General features: G+C 41.4%; 1 long non-coding RNA gene across 22 annotated transcripts in view; it reads left to right on the top strand.

The window, feature by feature from the left end:
• Positions 1 to 14,228, top strand: part of LOC129211046 (uncharacterized) — a 36,834-nt gene that overhangs the window by 3,146 nt on the left and 19,460 nt on the right. For 15 of the 22 annotated variants that reach the window (XR_008578747.1, XR_008578746.1, XR_008578745.1 and 12 more), the window contains exons 2-3: positions 6,185 to 6,232; positions 7,967 to 12,775. This is a non-coding gene — a long non-coding RNA (uncharacterized LOC129211046). Of the gene's footprint in view, positions 1 to 5,486; positions 5,619 to 6,184; positions 6,233 to 7,966; positions 12,776 to 14,228 lie in introns of those variants that run through there. The other 7 variants (XR_008578733.1, XR_008578731.1, XR_008578737.1 and 4 more) reach the window with 6 other exon arrangements.

The following is a 14,228-nucleotide window of genomic DNA, read 5'->3' as shown; positions in this document are numbered from 1 at the left end:
TTTCACTGCCCCTGAGATCCCAGCTCGAAAGAGGTACTCCACATTTTTTCATTACCAAAAATCCGTTGCAATAATCATTTGTTGCTAATTGAAACCCTTGGAGACATTTTTTCCCCACCCCCTTCACAAACATGGCAACTTTTAGACATGGGAAGCACGTTTAGTTTTATTTTATTTAAAAAAAAAAATACGGTTAGGAGGAGGCTGAATCTTTCACCCACAAGAAATATCAGCTCGTCAGCCCCCTTCCCGCGGGGGGGGGGGGGAACGGGACCCCAGTACAGTGAGGGCTTGGGAAAATTTGGAATACATTATACCGCCTTTGGCAGGAGAATACTCTCCAACTAATGGATTCCTGCTCCTTTTTGTGTGTGTGTGTGTATCAGTGTGGGGGGTTTCTGGAAAGAGGGGTGGTGGTCGTGGTGGTGGGGAGCCGAGCTTTTATTTTAAGAAACTGTTAGGGTAAGAAGTGTGTCATACTTGACAAATGGAACAAACGCTCTTCCATTTCTTGCTTGTCCTTGCCTTAAAACAGGAATTAAGTTAACCACAGTGCTGCATGTTAATTGCATGTTTACTGGGCTAATGAAAATTACAAAAGGGTTTTGCCACCTCGATCGGTGATGAAAAAGTATGAAGGCGATTGTCATTGCAGCCTTCGGGGAGGGCCGGGGCGGGGGGGTGGGGGGGCCGGGCACGAACAATATTGATCAGAAGAAGGATAAATCTTTTAACTGCTCGTTAATACCATAAATATGGTCTACACAAGTTTCCACTCTTGTTAAGTCTAATCAGTACATGGAAGATGGAGACATAGCCTACTTGAATGAATTTTTATTATTGCCAGAGGGGTGCTTGCATCTGTGGGCTCTCTCCTCTCCTCACTTTGTGCACCACCACCCCCCCGCCCCCAGCTCCAAAATCCCCCCTTGCAGAGGAGGATCGTGAAGGTGCGCAGAAAGCACAGGAGACAAATTCAATCTTTTCATCTTTTCTCCCCTTTTCCAAACGCTTCTTTTCTGTAAAGCTGAACGGGTCGTGATGGGGAAAACCTAAGGGGGGGAGCCCCCCCTTTATTCCTGAGATCCGTGGATGAAAAGATGACCTAGTAATTCAGTTTGATGATAATAATTTTCATGCTTGAAAACAAACTGCCAAATTAAACCTAAATGGAAAGAGCAGTGGGAAAGGTAGTGGGCATTTCGAAATCCCCCCCCACCTCTCCGAAAGGGATTGTTTGGCAAAAGGAGGAGGGAAAGGCAATTAAATAGACTAAAGATGATTTAAATCCCCACCAAAAATAATTCCAGGGAGAAGTTTGCCCCCTCCGGTGTTGCCCAGCCCTGGATTTGAAAACTTTGGCCCAACTTGTGGCGATAGCTACAACTTTGCTCCGCAGGGGTCAGAGGTGAGGGCTATTTTAACCCTAAAAGCCTGCGAGTGACCAAGGTTGAGGCTGGGCTCGCAGCACTAATAGCCATAATTACCTCCTCCCCTTCCAGGGACATTCCTCGCAGCAGCAATGTTAGATGCCGAATTGAAGAAAATCCTGGAGTTGAACATATCTTGGGGGGTAAATAACAGCAATATGAAGGAATTTCAGAGTTCTCCCTTTTGCTTGGGGGGATTGAAGCCCTTTCCCCCCCCCCCTTTTTTTTTCCTCCTTTTTTTCCCCCTTGCCAGCATTCCCAAGGCGCTGGGTCTTTGTCTTAGAAGGAATGGAGTGTCTGAATGGTGTGAAAGGGACAGAGAGGGTCGCTTCAAATCGATTTTACTTGTCCTCTCTGTCTTTTCGGATCAACGCCCTTCAATGGACACATAGGTGCTCTTTCAACCAAAAACTTGTGCAACATTTTCTGCCTGTATTGGTGCTAAATACAATAAATGCTGGGCAGATTTTTTTTTCTTTCTTTCCAAAGCAGAAAGCACCCTAATTAAATTGTTTTATATGGACAGTCAAGACAGACCAATTAAGTATGCATTAGTATAAAGATATATTCGAGAGATAAGCGCTCTATAGGAGCCCTGTCTAGGCAAGGTGTGTAAAGTGTCCTCTCGAAGAGAGGCTGTAAGCAGGGTTTCATATGGATTTTTCCCCTCCATTGCCTCCTATACTCGAGTAACGGACTGAATAAGTTAGCGAAAAGCCATTAGTGAAAGTGGTTTCTAAACAAAGTTAACAGGTGGATGTAGCTGGTTTTAGATTTGAATAACAGTCGCACATCTATAATACAGAGCTATATATTTATGCAGCACGTATGCATGCAATGTACATTTACAGAGATAAATGCCTTCGACCTATAGCTTATGTGCAAATGCACACACACGGAAATAAAATAAATAGCTGGGCACTTCTGTAGGCTGCAGCACATGATGTGAGTAAGCACACACACACATTACAGATATAACTGTGTATCTATTGTGTATAGGCACCCAGCCCTGCATCAAAGACAGACACACGCACACAAGGCGTAGCTGTCTCGCCTGGGTGTGCTGCACAGACATCTAACCGGAGATCAGCGGGCACACAGCACACAGTCCTGGGGTAATTACAAGTGGAAATATTTCCTATTCGAGGCATAGGCTTTCCCAGGAGTGAAATAACAGATCAGGATAAAACATACACATACACACACGAACTTCTCTTTCTGTCCATTTTATCACCCTGGGAAAGCTCTCGTGTATGGTTAACCACAGGAACCGGGCTTTAAGCTCTTCTCCATTTCCATTATTATTCTTTTTTTTTCTTCACTGCAGGTTTTCCACGTCGTTAAAAAAAAAAAAACCCAAACAAAAACAAATCCCCCAAAACCCCCCAAACCAAAACACCAACCCCCCCAAAAAACCCAACCCCCAAACCCCACCTAAACAGACGAACAAACAAGAAAGCAATCAGCCCCCAGCCCTGCCTCAGCCTGATCCTGGGGCAAGCAGGGCTGCGGGATGCGATGAGGAGAAGGAGGGAGGTGGGCTGGAAGTTTCTGGGGCACCCTCCATCCCTGGGCACTCCGTTACCCACCCGCCGAGGCAGAGCTGTGGGAGCGAGTCCAGTGCCTGGAGATGCTGCAGAGTGCGACCGGGGAATCACCCCTTTATCGTGACATTGCACCGCAGAGACAGGACGGGATTTTGCTGGAGGGGCCGGGGAAGAGGGGACAGAGGGGTGCAGGGATGCGAAGCAACTGTGCGACGGCTGCCCGGCTTGACGGTCATTTTCTAGCATCGCTTTGAAAGTGTTAGCCCATCAAAGAGAGCTGGGAGACGGGGAAGAATAAGCCATTCCTTGCTTAGGTGCTTTAATGTCACGGTAAACAGGTTAGAAACAGACGTTTTTAAAGCCTCAATTTCTCTTTACTGGTTACCTTCGAGGATAAATCATAACAGACTGTATGGGGGGCAAAGAATTCATCTGAAGGAGATCTCAGCAAGTCACTACCCGGACAATAGTCCACCTCCTGTTGGGTTGCGTATTGATCAGGAGAGGAGCTGAAGATGTCGCCACACTAAATATTTACTGATCACACACAAATAGCCGGGACTTGAACGATTTTCTCCTGTGAGGAGAGCAGAGAGAGAAGGGTAAATCATTTTATTAGTGTGTATAAAGCAAAGAGCACACTCTGGCTTGGAGTGTTTTAAGATGTGTCTTCAGCTGGATGAAAAGAGTTAGGGAAATCGATATGGAGTGATTAGACGAGCCAGTCGTGTCAAAGAGAGAGGCTGTGAATTTCATGGATTTGTTTATAGCGGGAGGGGGAAAATATATCGAGAGATTAAAGGGAGGAACCCATTGTAGCAGAGCCAATGAGAAAATAATATCTAATCAGACCCGGCAAAGGTAGGGACGGGATAAGACCCACATTGCTAAAGAATCACATCAGCTGGAGAGGGATCAGGGACACACATGAAAGAGGGAAACGGGGGGAGAGCAGGCGAGTAGGAGCCTAGAAATGCTACAGAGCAAATCCAGGAGAAAAGGCAGAGAAAAGTCGCCTCTGTAGAGCAATGCTGAGACACTACGAAAATGGGGACAAAAGACGCAGGAGCGAGGGGAAAGCGAGGGCTGGAGTAAACGGGCGCCTGACTTCGAGGTGAAGTCAGGGGTCTCCAGCCCCGTGTGTCCACCAGGCAGGGAGGTCTCTAGCAGCAGATGCGAGGGGTTTAAATCCTTCTCCTACAAGTTTGTTCTCCCTTCTCCTTCCCCCCTACTCCCCCCCCCCCCGCCCCCAAGCAAATGTGGTGAGTAAAATGGATTTTAGCGTTTAACCACCTCATTTTATCCACGTAATGACAAGGCTCGTAATATGTAATCTACAGATTACTGCCATTCGAGGGTGACCACAAGTGGCATAAAAAAAATAATCAGCATTTCTGCAAATGACAAAATGGCTAAAACCAGCCCGTGCTTTAAGAATTGAAGTTGGGGGGTTGCCGCTGCAGGATTTTATCGGTCGTAGGGAGCAATTCAGCCGTGGCTCAGGTACAGCCCTGGGGTGTCTCGGCGGATTAAAGAAAACTTTGCTGGAGACAAGCAAATGTCTAAGTGCCAAAGGGCAGAAAGCTGGGAGCAGGGCAGGGCTCTGCCAAACCACGTTAAAATATATTCTTTAGGGATGCTCGGGATTTTTTTTTTTTTTTTTTTGCCTCGAATCACTGATGTTTGGGCCGTGTTCAAACGCTACCTTCTCTCTGTGTATTTTTCTTTAGCAGAAAAAAGGATGCGACTGCAGAGAACTGAGTCAAAGGAGCGAGAGAAAGTTTGAGCCGCACTTTAAATGATGCTGATTGTTGGGAGGGAGGAAAGACATCTAAAGCTAGGAACCGAGGAGTAAAACTGATGTGAAAACAGCTTTTCACTTCTCCTCCAAGTGCTAATTTTGCTACTGTAAACAAACACTGAAGTTAGAAACAGCTGCAAATAGCCTGCCGGGCACCCAGGGCTCAGGGACGAGGGGAAAAATGACTTTTGTTCCTCTCTCGGGCTGAATTTCACCCAAACTTTGCTTTCTCTCCCGAAATCAGTGGCTGATGCTGGTTTTAGTTGGGGAGAAGGGAGAAAAAAAAAATAAAATAGGCATATTAAGAGCATTTCATGTGTGCCTATAGAGTGCAGGCAGCTCGGCTGGATCACTAATGCAACAGGAAACCTCGGGATAGACTCAGCCTAATTAACAGTTTTCCATAGCTGAAGCGATTTTTAAGAATCCCAGTGGATTAGCCCAATATGTTCAGGTGTGAGGCTACGAGGGCCTATAACTCCTTTCACTATAATCTTATAACCTCCTTACCTAATTCCTTAGATTGCAGATAGGAAGAGTCTGACCCTGGAGGTCGTAAAGAGCTTGGTTTCATTAACCCTTCCCTCCCCAGCGCTGCTCCAAGGTTAACTGCGCTAGGCTGTGTGTTTGGGGGAGGGAGGGCAGGAGAAAGGGCTTTACAAGGGGGGTCGATCCGACGAAGGGGGGAGCAAGGCTTAAAATGATTCCTGCTCCCTTTTCTCCCTTCCCTTGATCCAAAGGAAAAATGGAAATGGAACTTTTCTCTTTCCCATGCATCGGGAGGTGCATAAATGTACGGATATTTGTGAGGCAATTCATTCCCTTTACACCATTTCAGAGGTTTGTTTTTTTAATATTTTTTTTTCCCAAACGTGGAGGAAATGAAACATTCTAGAAACGTCAGATATTGCAAAAAGCAAAGCAATCTCCATCTTTAAAACCAGCAGCAATCTCTCGAGCTTCTTGTCCATAGTAGAGCTGTAATCTTTAAAGAAAAAAAAAATCTAGAAAAGCTTCTCAGACTGTATTTGCCTGGTAACACACCTGGTTTATATTTTAATAGGTAGTTACATTGTATTGATTCAGGGTACATCATTGATGTTGAAAGTTAATAACTCTCAAATTATATCTATCTGCCTACATACATAATTGCATACACAGTATAACACTGTAAGAATTTGCATTTTGCAGCACATTCTTTGTTCTTAAATCTTTTAACACATCGAGTTGTTCCTTTGAAGAAAATGCTATTGAACCACATGTTTAAGGAAAAGATGCTTCTAAACTATATGTTTAAGCAATGAAATTGTTGAGTGAAATACAGGTTTCTTTGTATTTCGCACAAACCTTGCCATATGCCAATCTTAACCTATACATCTGAACTGCTTTTTTTTTTTTCCTCCCAGTCAGAAGACAGAAATATGTGAACTGCTGAGAGAGGTGGGTACTTTTTGGTAAGTATGTTTAGATATGATCTTCAGATACATTTATTGTACTTTCAAATTCTTTGGATACTAATTGAGCTAGCAAACAATATCCCAGCTGAATGTCTCAGCTCCTTCCCCATTTAACAAGCTCTTAATATAGAATTATATTGTAGCCATCCTCCTACTAAACAATATAGCTGAGGAGTCAGCAAAAAAATAAAAAAAATGTTAAAACCAAATTATAATTGCTGCCTTATATCTGACTCGTCTTCCTTTCCGCTGTCCTAATGAACTCTTTAAAGTTTTTTTTTTTAATTATTATTTCTGAGTGACAGATCAAAAATAATTAGCAGAATCAAAAGCAGCCGGAAAGCTTGAAATAATGTGTCTAAATATTTCATATTGCTACTACTAATACTAGCCCACCAGTTGTAAAAAGGAACCATTCCCTATTTATTCTGCGGTAGTTTATAAATACAGAAAGATAGATCCTTTTTTTTTTTTTTTTTTTTTTCCCAGGGCCTGCCTCAGAGATGACATAAATAGGGATTGAACTATCAGGAAAAAAAAAAAGAAAAAATAAAATAAAACCAAAAAAATTCCCTGGACAGGAATAGAGACAGATAGATATATAACTGCATCTGAACAATATTATGTACCACATCAGGGGATAGTAAAAAAAATAAAAATAGATTGCACATTTAAAACCTCATAATTAAAATACATTCTTATCACTCTCCTCTGAAAGGTTGCAGCTTTCTTGGAAATATTTTGAGTGCATATTTTAAACTCTGTGTCCCAAATTGAATTAAGATGAGCTGTTTTACCCAAGAGTAAAATACTTGTTTGCAATTTAAGGTTTAAGTTTCAATAGCCGTATCATTTTCTTTGTATTTTACCTCCTTACGTTTGGACACTTTATTTAAAATGGTGTTAATTTATATCAAATTCTAATTCCTGTTTGTAGGAAATCAGTCAGTATTATCCAGAATAATCCCCTGTGTTTGCCTGAGGTAAATCGGATGAGAATTTTTCACATTCAAAGGGTTAAAGCTAAACTGAAAACTTTAAAGCAAAGGGATACCAGCAAACAGTGAAAAATGGCACGTCTGCTCTCTCTTGACAAGTTTGCACTATATCACATGTAAGGAAGCACAAATTTTTGAATCTAAGACCAGTTTTAGTTTTTAATAGGAAATAATTACATGGAACTTTATTTCCAGAGAGAATGTCCCTTCCAGCTACAGTGTTTTGCTTTGATCTAAGTATTAACTGGTAATAAAATAACCATAGTTTGGATCCTAAGCATATTGATGCTTAAAGGAATGTTATGCTTTCAATCAAATCCTAACTTTAGATTATCCAAAGGTATTCATCCTTCTTTTGTCAGAAACCAATTTGCTCTTTTACTCCTGCAGCTACTCACATGTGTTTTAGTACACTTTGTTATTTTATAGTAGAATTTGCACTATCGAGGTGGAACGCTTTAAGATGGAGCGAGATCTTGTTCCAGCCTGGCAAATTCGGGCTGTTTCTCCTACAGCTCCCCAGTCCAGCCCTTCTTTACACTTGTTGTACACCACGACCATCACTCATCTCTGAGGGCAACTACCGCAAACGTCTTCACAGCGGTATTTTGTTTTAGATCTTTTTATTTATTTATTTATTTATTTATTTATTTATTTATCATTATTATTTTCAACCTGGAGAATCAATCTTTTGGACCCATCCTGAACAATTAACCTCCCCTTTATATTACAGCCCCGAGCGCAGCACTTCATAAAGCCATGAAAAGGACATCCCAGGCACCAGGACCCGAGCCCAGGCTTGTCACGGAGTATAAAAGGAGAGAGAAGGGGAGTTTTTATCTCTTTGCCCCGCCAACTCTTGATAGTTCTAAGTTTCAGTGTGACAATAAACCAGTTTTGATAACACAGCTCATGGGTTTCTCTGCCACATAAAGTTTTCTTAATAATAAAGAAGAAGAAACTTTATCCCTGCTAAATTAAAATAGGGCAGATGTTGGATATGGTTCATATTAGCCAGCCTTTCACCCCTTTGCCCCTGGCACTAAAGTTCTGACTTTTTCTTTCTACTATGTCTGTTTCTAACTGAAAGGTATTATTCCTGCCCTAGCTCTCTTCTTCTATTTATTTTTTCAGTGTCTAAATTTAAACCTATTCATTTAGTAATATACATTCTATTTCAGATTGCTAAACCTGGCCAGAGAGGGAAAATGTTTTCCAAAAAGTGATGCACCACTGACCTTAAAAGAAAACACGAGGCAGGGAAAGCTGTTCTTAAAAGGTTTATTTCTAGAGAGTTTTGTAGCTCTGTTGACATTATAGGGATAATGGCCGTATTGCAACGGGCTTTCAAGGCCCAAGAGGTTTACGTTTTCTTCTGACCATAAGTATAATAAAATTTTAAAGGTGCACAAAGTCTCATCACTTTAGATATTTAAAACTGGATTGAAAAAACTGTTGGGAAACATACATTATAGTGGACAGCCCTGCTCAGAAAGCAGGGGATAGAAAAAAAAATAAAAAAAAATACCCCAAACCCAAAGGCAAACAAAAAGCCCCAGGTTTTCATGAAAACCCTGGCTATTAAACTCCCTAGGATAGCACAGCTCTTTCCTCCAGGGCTGTGAAGATAGAATTTATTGTCCATTTGGAACTATCAAGTTTAAGCTAATAAAAGGCCCTCTGTAAGCAGAAATGCCCAAGTTGACGTTTGGCAGAGTTTTCAATGGTAGAGTTTATATAGGATGGGGGCTCTGCACTATTTGAAATTATTCATATTCTCAGCAGCTGAAGATGATTCGACATAGAGAAGTAAACGTTAGTAGGCAACGGCTGAAGGTTAATCAGCATTGCTTTCTGAACTGGACGGTTGAAAGCAGGAAAAAGCGAAAGCTGCTCTCTCTAGCCCTTCCCTTTGCTAAGGCGCTGCTAACTTTTATGATTTTTTTTTTTTTCTTCCTCTTTTACTATCTGTCTTTGTGCCTGAGGGCCAGTGAAAGAACACTGCAGATTCTAGATTGCTTTCAGAGTTTCCCTTTGCTGATGATGGATTACCATGTCAATTTAAACGGCATAGGATTAATTTGTTTCAATGATTTCTCTTTAGGCTGAATGCCAGTCTTTTTTTCCATCTCTCTCCTTACTTAATAATAATAATAATAATAATAATAATAATAATAATTCTTCCTTAAAAACCCCAAACACTTTTGATATGCCGCATTAAAGAGACAATAATAGAAATAGACAAGTTAGGTGTAATGTTGCAACACAGTTATGGGTTTGAGTGTTTTTATCTCTTTCTAAGGGGCTGAAGCATACAGTCAGTCACATTAAAATGAAATTGGATCCAACGTTTATTCAATAAATACTTGTCTTGTAGGTAATCCAGAGCAGAGTGCTTTTGACACATAAGGACTTAATTTGTCTTGGATAACAAGTTATTAATATGGCACATTTAAACTTGCCACCTACAATAAGGTCATTTAGATCTATAATACAACTCGCAAGAGAACTTCATAAAGCCAGAAACAAAGTTTGAAACTGCCTCCGAGTTGGGGAGCAGACGCACGGCTCACGGTTCGCTCTTTTCAGAAGAAAGTTCAGAGCAAGTAGGAGCAACCCAAACCCAAACGGTGTGCATCTGCTCTTCTTTGAAAGGCAAACATAAACGGAGTAAGGAGCGGGGGGGGGGAAAAAAAAGAAAAAGGAACCCAAACACGCATTTTTGAATGAGTAAGCTTTAAAGCTGTGCTGCGTCTGCTAGCAAACTCATTGCAGCTTTGAAAGTGAAAAAACAACATTTGGTTCCGAGTGGAAATTCGCCCGCATTTGCACCCTACCTCTTCCATGTGCTTTGCAATTTACTTGCTTTTAATAATAAGCAAGGAAGTTGGAACATAATCCACCCATAAACGTTATTGCTGTAATTTGACTGTGCTGTGTTTGTTCATGCATTAGCCGTATATGTAAAGTGAAATGGGGATGTATGGTGGTGATCCCCGTGCAGCCTGAACAAACAGAGATGTTTTGGTACATACTGGATTTCAACCCCCCAAATACTCCGCAATTGTTTTTAAATTTGGAAAGCTGGACGTGAGGTTTCAGACCTGTCCTAACTGAACAATGCCTGCAAGAGGTGCATCAGGAGGGGAATCTCATGGCCACGCTATACACGACGTGTTTTGCGGCTGTCGATTCGGTCTCCACACCGTATGCGTGAGCTTTATTATCCTGTTTTTATATATTAAGCTCTTGGTTGCTCTTGTCCTGGCAGATTCTGTCTCTTTAAGTAGCTAAATCTCATTTTTAAGCTCTTCTTGGGAAAAGGATGTTACACATGAGTAGAAAAATGCAGGCAAGAAAGGCTAATTGAATGAAAAGAGAGAATTAGGTTAAAAATAGAGTACAATCTAGTATCACATTTTCACTAGTGTAACCTGAAATGAAGGTGTCTCCAAGTCCCTAGTGATGCCAGAGTGTTTAGATGTTGGGCACAGATGGAGACACCTATTGAAATGTGTCTGAAGAAGATTAATAGGACTTGTCAGTGTTGGGAAAGCACTGCTTTGCTGTAAATTTCTACTAGCACAAGATGAATTACCGATGAATGCTCAGTTATCAACCCCATCACTATCATTGGACACTAAATCAAATTGAGCAGTTATCTACAATCAGAAAATTTCTTTTAAAAATAGGCATACACCTTTAGGCTTAAACTCTTTAATAAGACAATATCCTCTATGGTATGTGTGTGTTCACGAAGGGATATGATTTAAAGTTTCTCTACAAAAAGCTCTGTTTGGAAACGAACTCCAAGTTTAGTATGAAATCAGGGTTGTCAAACAATAGAAGACATTCCGAAAATACTGGTTATACAATATAATGTTCAGCTGGGGGCCTGATCCAAAATGGATTTTCATGTATGTCATTAGATTTTGGATCCGTCCCTATTTGTGAGAGGTTTTTTTTTTTTCCATTGCTCCCCTCCCCTTATTTTTGGTGATGATAAAAAACTTCTCTCTACCTTAAAGACTGAGCATCCTAATCATATATTAATGCAAAATAGCTGTCAAGACTCAGGATATACATATAATAATGATGCCACCCCCCCAACATATTTAGGAAATTACAGCTTAATATAATGAAATAGGTGATGAAAGAATCAACAAATTATATTTTAACTGAAAATATTTCCTCTTCTCCTTTATAAAAGAGGAAACTGTCACAAGCAAAACCATCACAAGCATTTACCAGCCCACCGTTAAAGTATATTAGCTGTATTTACCATGTGATGCTGCTGCTGACTGCGATATTAAATAAGCATTCTATATTTTTAATTCCTAGGATTTCTTTCCCTCTCACCCAGGCATTGTACTTCTTCATCCCAGGAGATTTATCGTGGCATGTTTTCCGAAGTCAATTTTTCCCTTTTATTATAGACAAGGGCAGTCATTTATGTTTAGGGAGGGAGACAGGTACAGTGCCTTTATCTGATCTGTGTCCCCAGCCACAACCACCTTCTTAATCGACGGCAAATTCCCACTCTGGAGAATCAGGCCCTATCTGGGCTACTTCTCAGCCAAGGAATGTATCCTTCCCTTCATCTCCACATATCTTACCTGTGATGTATGCTACTTTTGGAGGAGGGAATAATATGCTGTTTACCACAAAGCGCAGCTTCAAAGCCTTTGTGTGTTTCTCATCTCCAGCCAAAGCTTAGTATTTACCACCTTAAAAATTTACCCGGGTAAGGGATAGTAGCAGTAATTGTCTTCATTTTTACATCCCAATTTTCACGCAGCAAATGCCCTGCATTAGGGCCAGATTCTCACTCAGATGGAAGTTATTAACATTAAGCAGAACGGAGCCGATTTCAGCCAGCCACAGCCCATGCCCTTCTAACGGAGTTGCTTTAAAGCATCCCCTTGTTTATTTTTTTCTTTGGAGGGCATGATTCTTTAAACATGTTTGTTTTACACAGAGCGGCAGTTGATTCCTAACTTTTTTTTCCCCACAAGCATGTAAAGAGAATATTAATAGGGAATATTAATAGAGCTGGGTGCAGCATGATGCTAGTTAGATTGTAGTAGCTGAGAAATATGAACTAGTGAACATAATCCATAAACTCCATTTGGTTACTATAATACTCCAATCTGTATTTATTACAACCCCACTCTGATGCTTATACAACTGCAATTGCTAGATTTATACACTCTAATGGTTTCACAATAGGAAAAACCTGTGTTCTTTATCTTTCTTTTCCTGTCCAAAATAACCCCTTCTACATATACTTCAGGCTTCTCTGGACCTTGTCTGGGTTTAATCACAGGCTGTGGGACAAAATGTGCATTATTAAGAAATATAAATATTTTCAGAAGCAATCAAAGGGTTGAAAGATTGATTCGGCATGTAGATTGGATTTAATTTGAAGCAGCTTTGTTCTAATGAGGACTACTGGGATACAAAGACGGCAGCCGCTTATGGCCACCAGTTGGGAACTTCAGCTCACTGCAGCAACCTGTCAAGAATTTCAAGAAACTGCCAGGTATTAAAGAGCAAAGTGGTGGGGAAGCTGGTGGTCTATTGTTTTCAGCCTCCTTCTGAGGCTGGATTAGGTTTTCATAGTCCCTGTTTTATCGAAATGACAATTAAGGTTAATTTCTGGCTGCCCACGGGGCCAAATCCTGTGGTCCCTCACGCGGGGAAACCCCTATGGACTTTATGGGGGGGCTTTGCATATGGAAAACGTGGCAAAACCTGGCTGAGCCCCAAGTCCTGCAAATTTGAGAGCTCTGTAGCAATTTCTACTTCCAGACCTGGTGTGGTTGCTTTTGCTGTGACTTTTTCTGTTAGATTTTGCTACCTGCACTCCTAGGTGTGATGGGACCTTTTTGTGCATAGGGAGGTATTTTTCCCCATGGAGCAATACAGCTCCGTGTTGGCTTGGAAGCTCTTCTGTCCTCGTTGGGTGACCCAGCAGAACTGCCGGACCCATCCTGCTTCCCGGGGAAAAGCCTGCACCGTCCACCAAAACATCCTTGAGATGATGCTGAACAAAACAGGACACTTGATAGCTTTCCCCTTAGTCTTAAAAAAACCAACAGTAAAATTTCGGCGCGCACCGTGGGGGGGTTTGTGTGTGTGTCACGTCACAGGTACTTGGGTGAGCACAAGACCCTGGCGGCTTTCCTAAATGTTGAACGTACAGTCAGAATCACAGTACGTACAGGATCAAACGCCGACTAGTTTCCCCCTCCCCTTAGCCCCCCCTTGCCTACTTTTGTCCATAAAAGCAATAGAAAGAGAGAAAGCTTGAATTTTCTGAACTGTTTCACCCATCCACAGCTGGAATTCCAAAGTGAAATGAAAATGCTTTTAAAATCAACCCTACATGGGAGCCTGAGAGAACAAGTTTTCCTTTGTTGTAGGGTATAGTATTATTTGCTGTAGGTTTTTGATATACATTCTAAATTAGGCCTGCAAAGGAATGCTTCATCTTTAATTCATCACTCTCAGCTGAAAGAGATTAGCAATGTCTAGCACGCACCCTTCGTATGGTGCTGACCTCATCAAGTATGGCCTGAAATTAATTAGCCTCATTCATTCCAAATGGAAAAGGATAATGGAGCTGCATTTTAGAGATGACCATCACAAATTGTATGCAGCATATTTAAAATCCCTCCCCCCTCGCTCCCCTCCCCATTAAAAAAAACTATGTAGATTAAAATTCTTTCCAGAACTTGCAATATGTCAGAGTTATCGAGGCATTAGGAGCAGAAACCACTCAGTTTTTATTTGTGGAACTGGGAGCCACATTTTGCGTGTGTGGCTGTAAAAGCAGCAAGCCTGTCTTAATGGCAGAACACCTGGAATTAATTTGATATTTCCAGGTGCTCTGGCAAACTGGGGCATCAAGGACTTGATGTTTAAACATTCTTCCACTGGCTTGCTTAAATCAATATGAAAGTGGTGTCCCTTTGTCATTCATACATGCAAAG

This window comes from Grus americana, chromosome 10 (genome assembly GCF_028858705.1).
Source record: "Grus americana isolate bGruAme1 chromosome 10, bGruAme1.mat, whole genome shotgun sequence".
Lineage (NCBI taxonomy): Eukaryota > Metazoa > Chordata > Aves > Gruiformes > Gruidae > Grus > Grus americana.
Note: the sequence above shows the minus strand (reverse complement) of the source record. Positions and strands in the feature narration are given on the sequence as shown.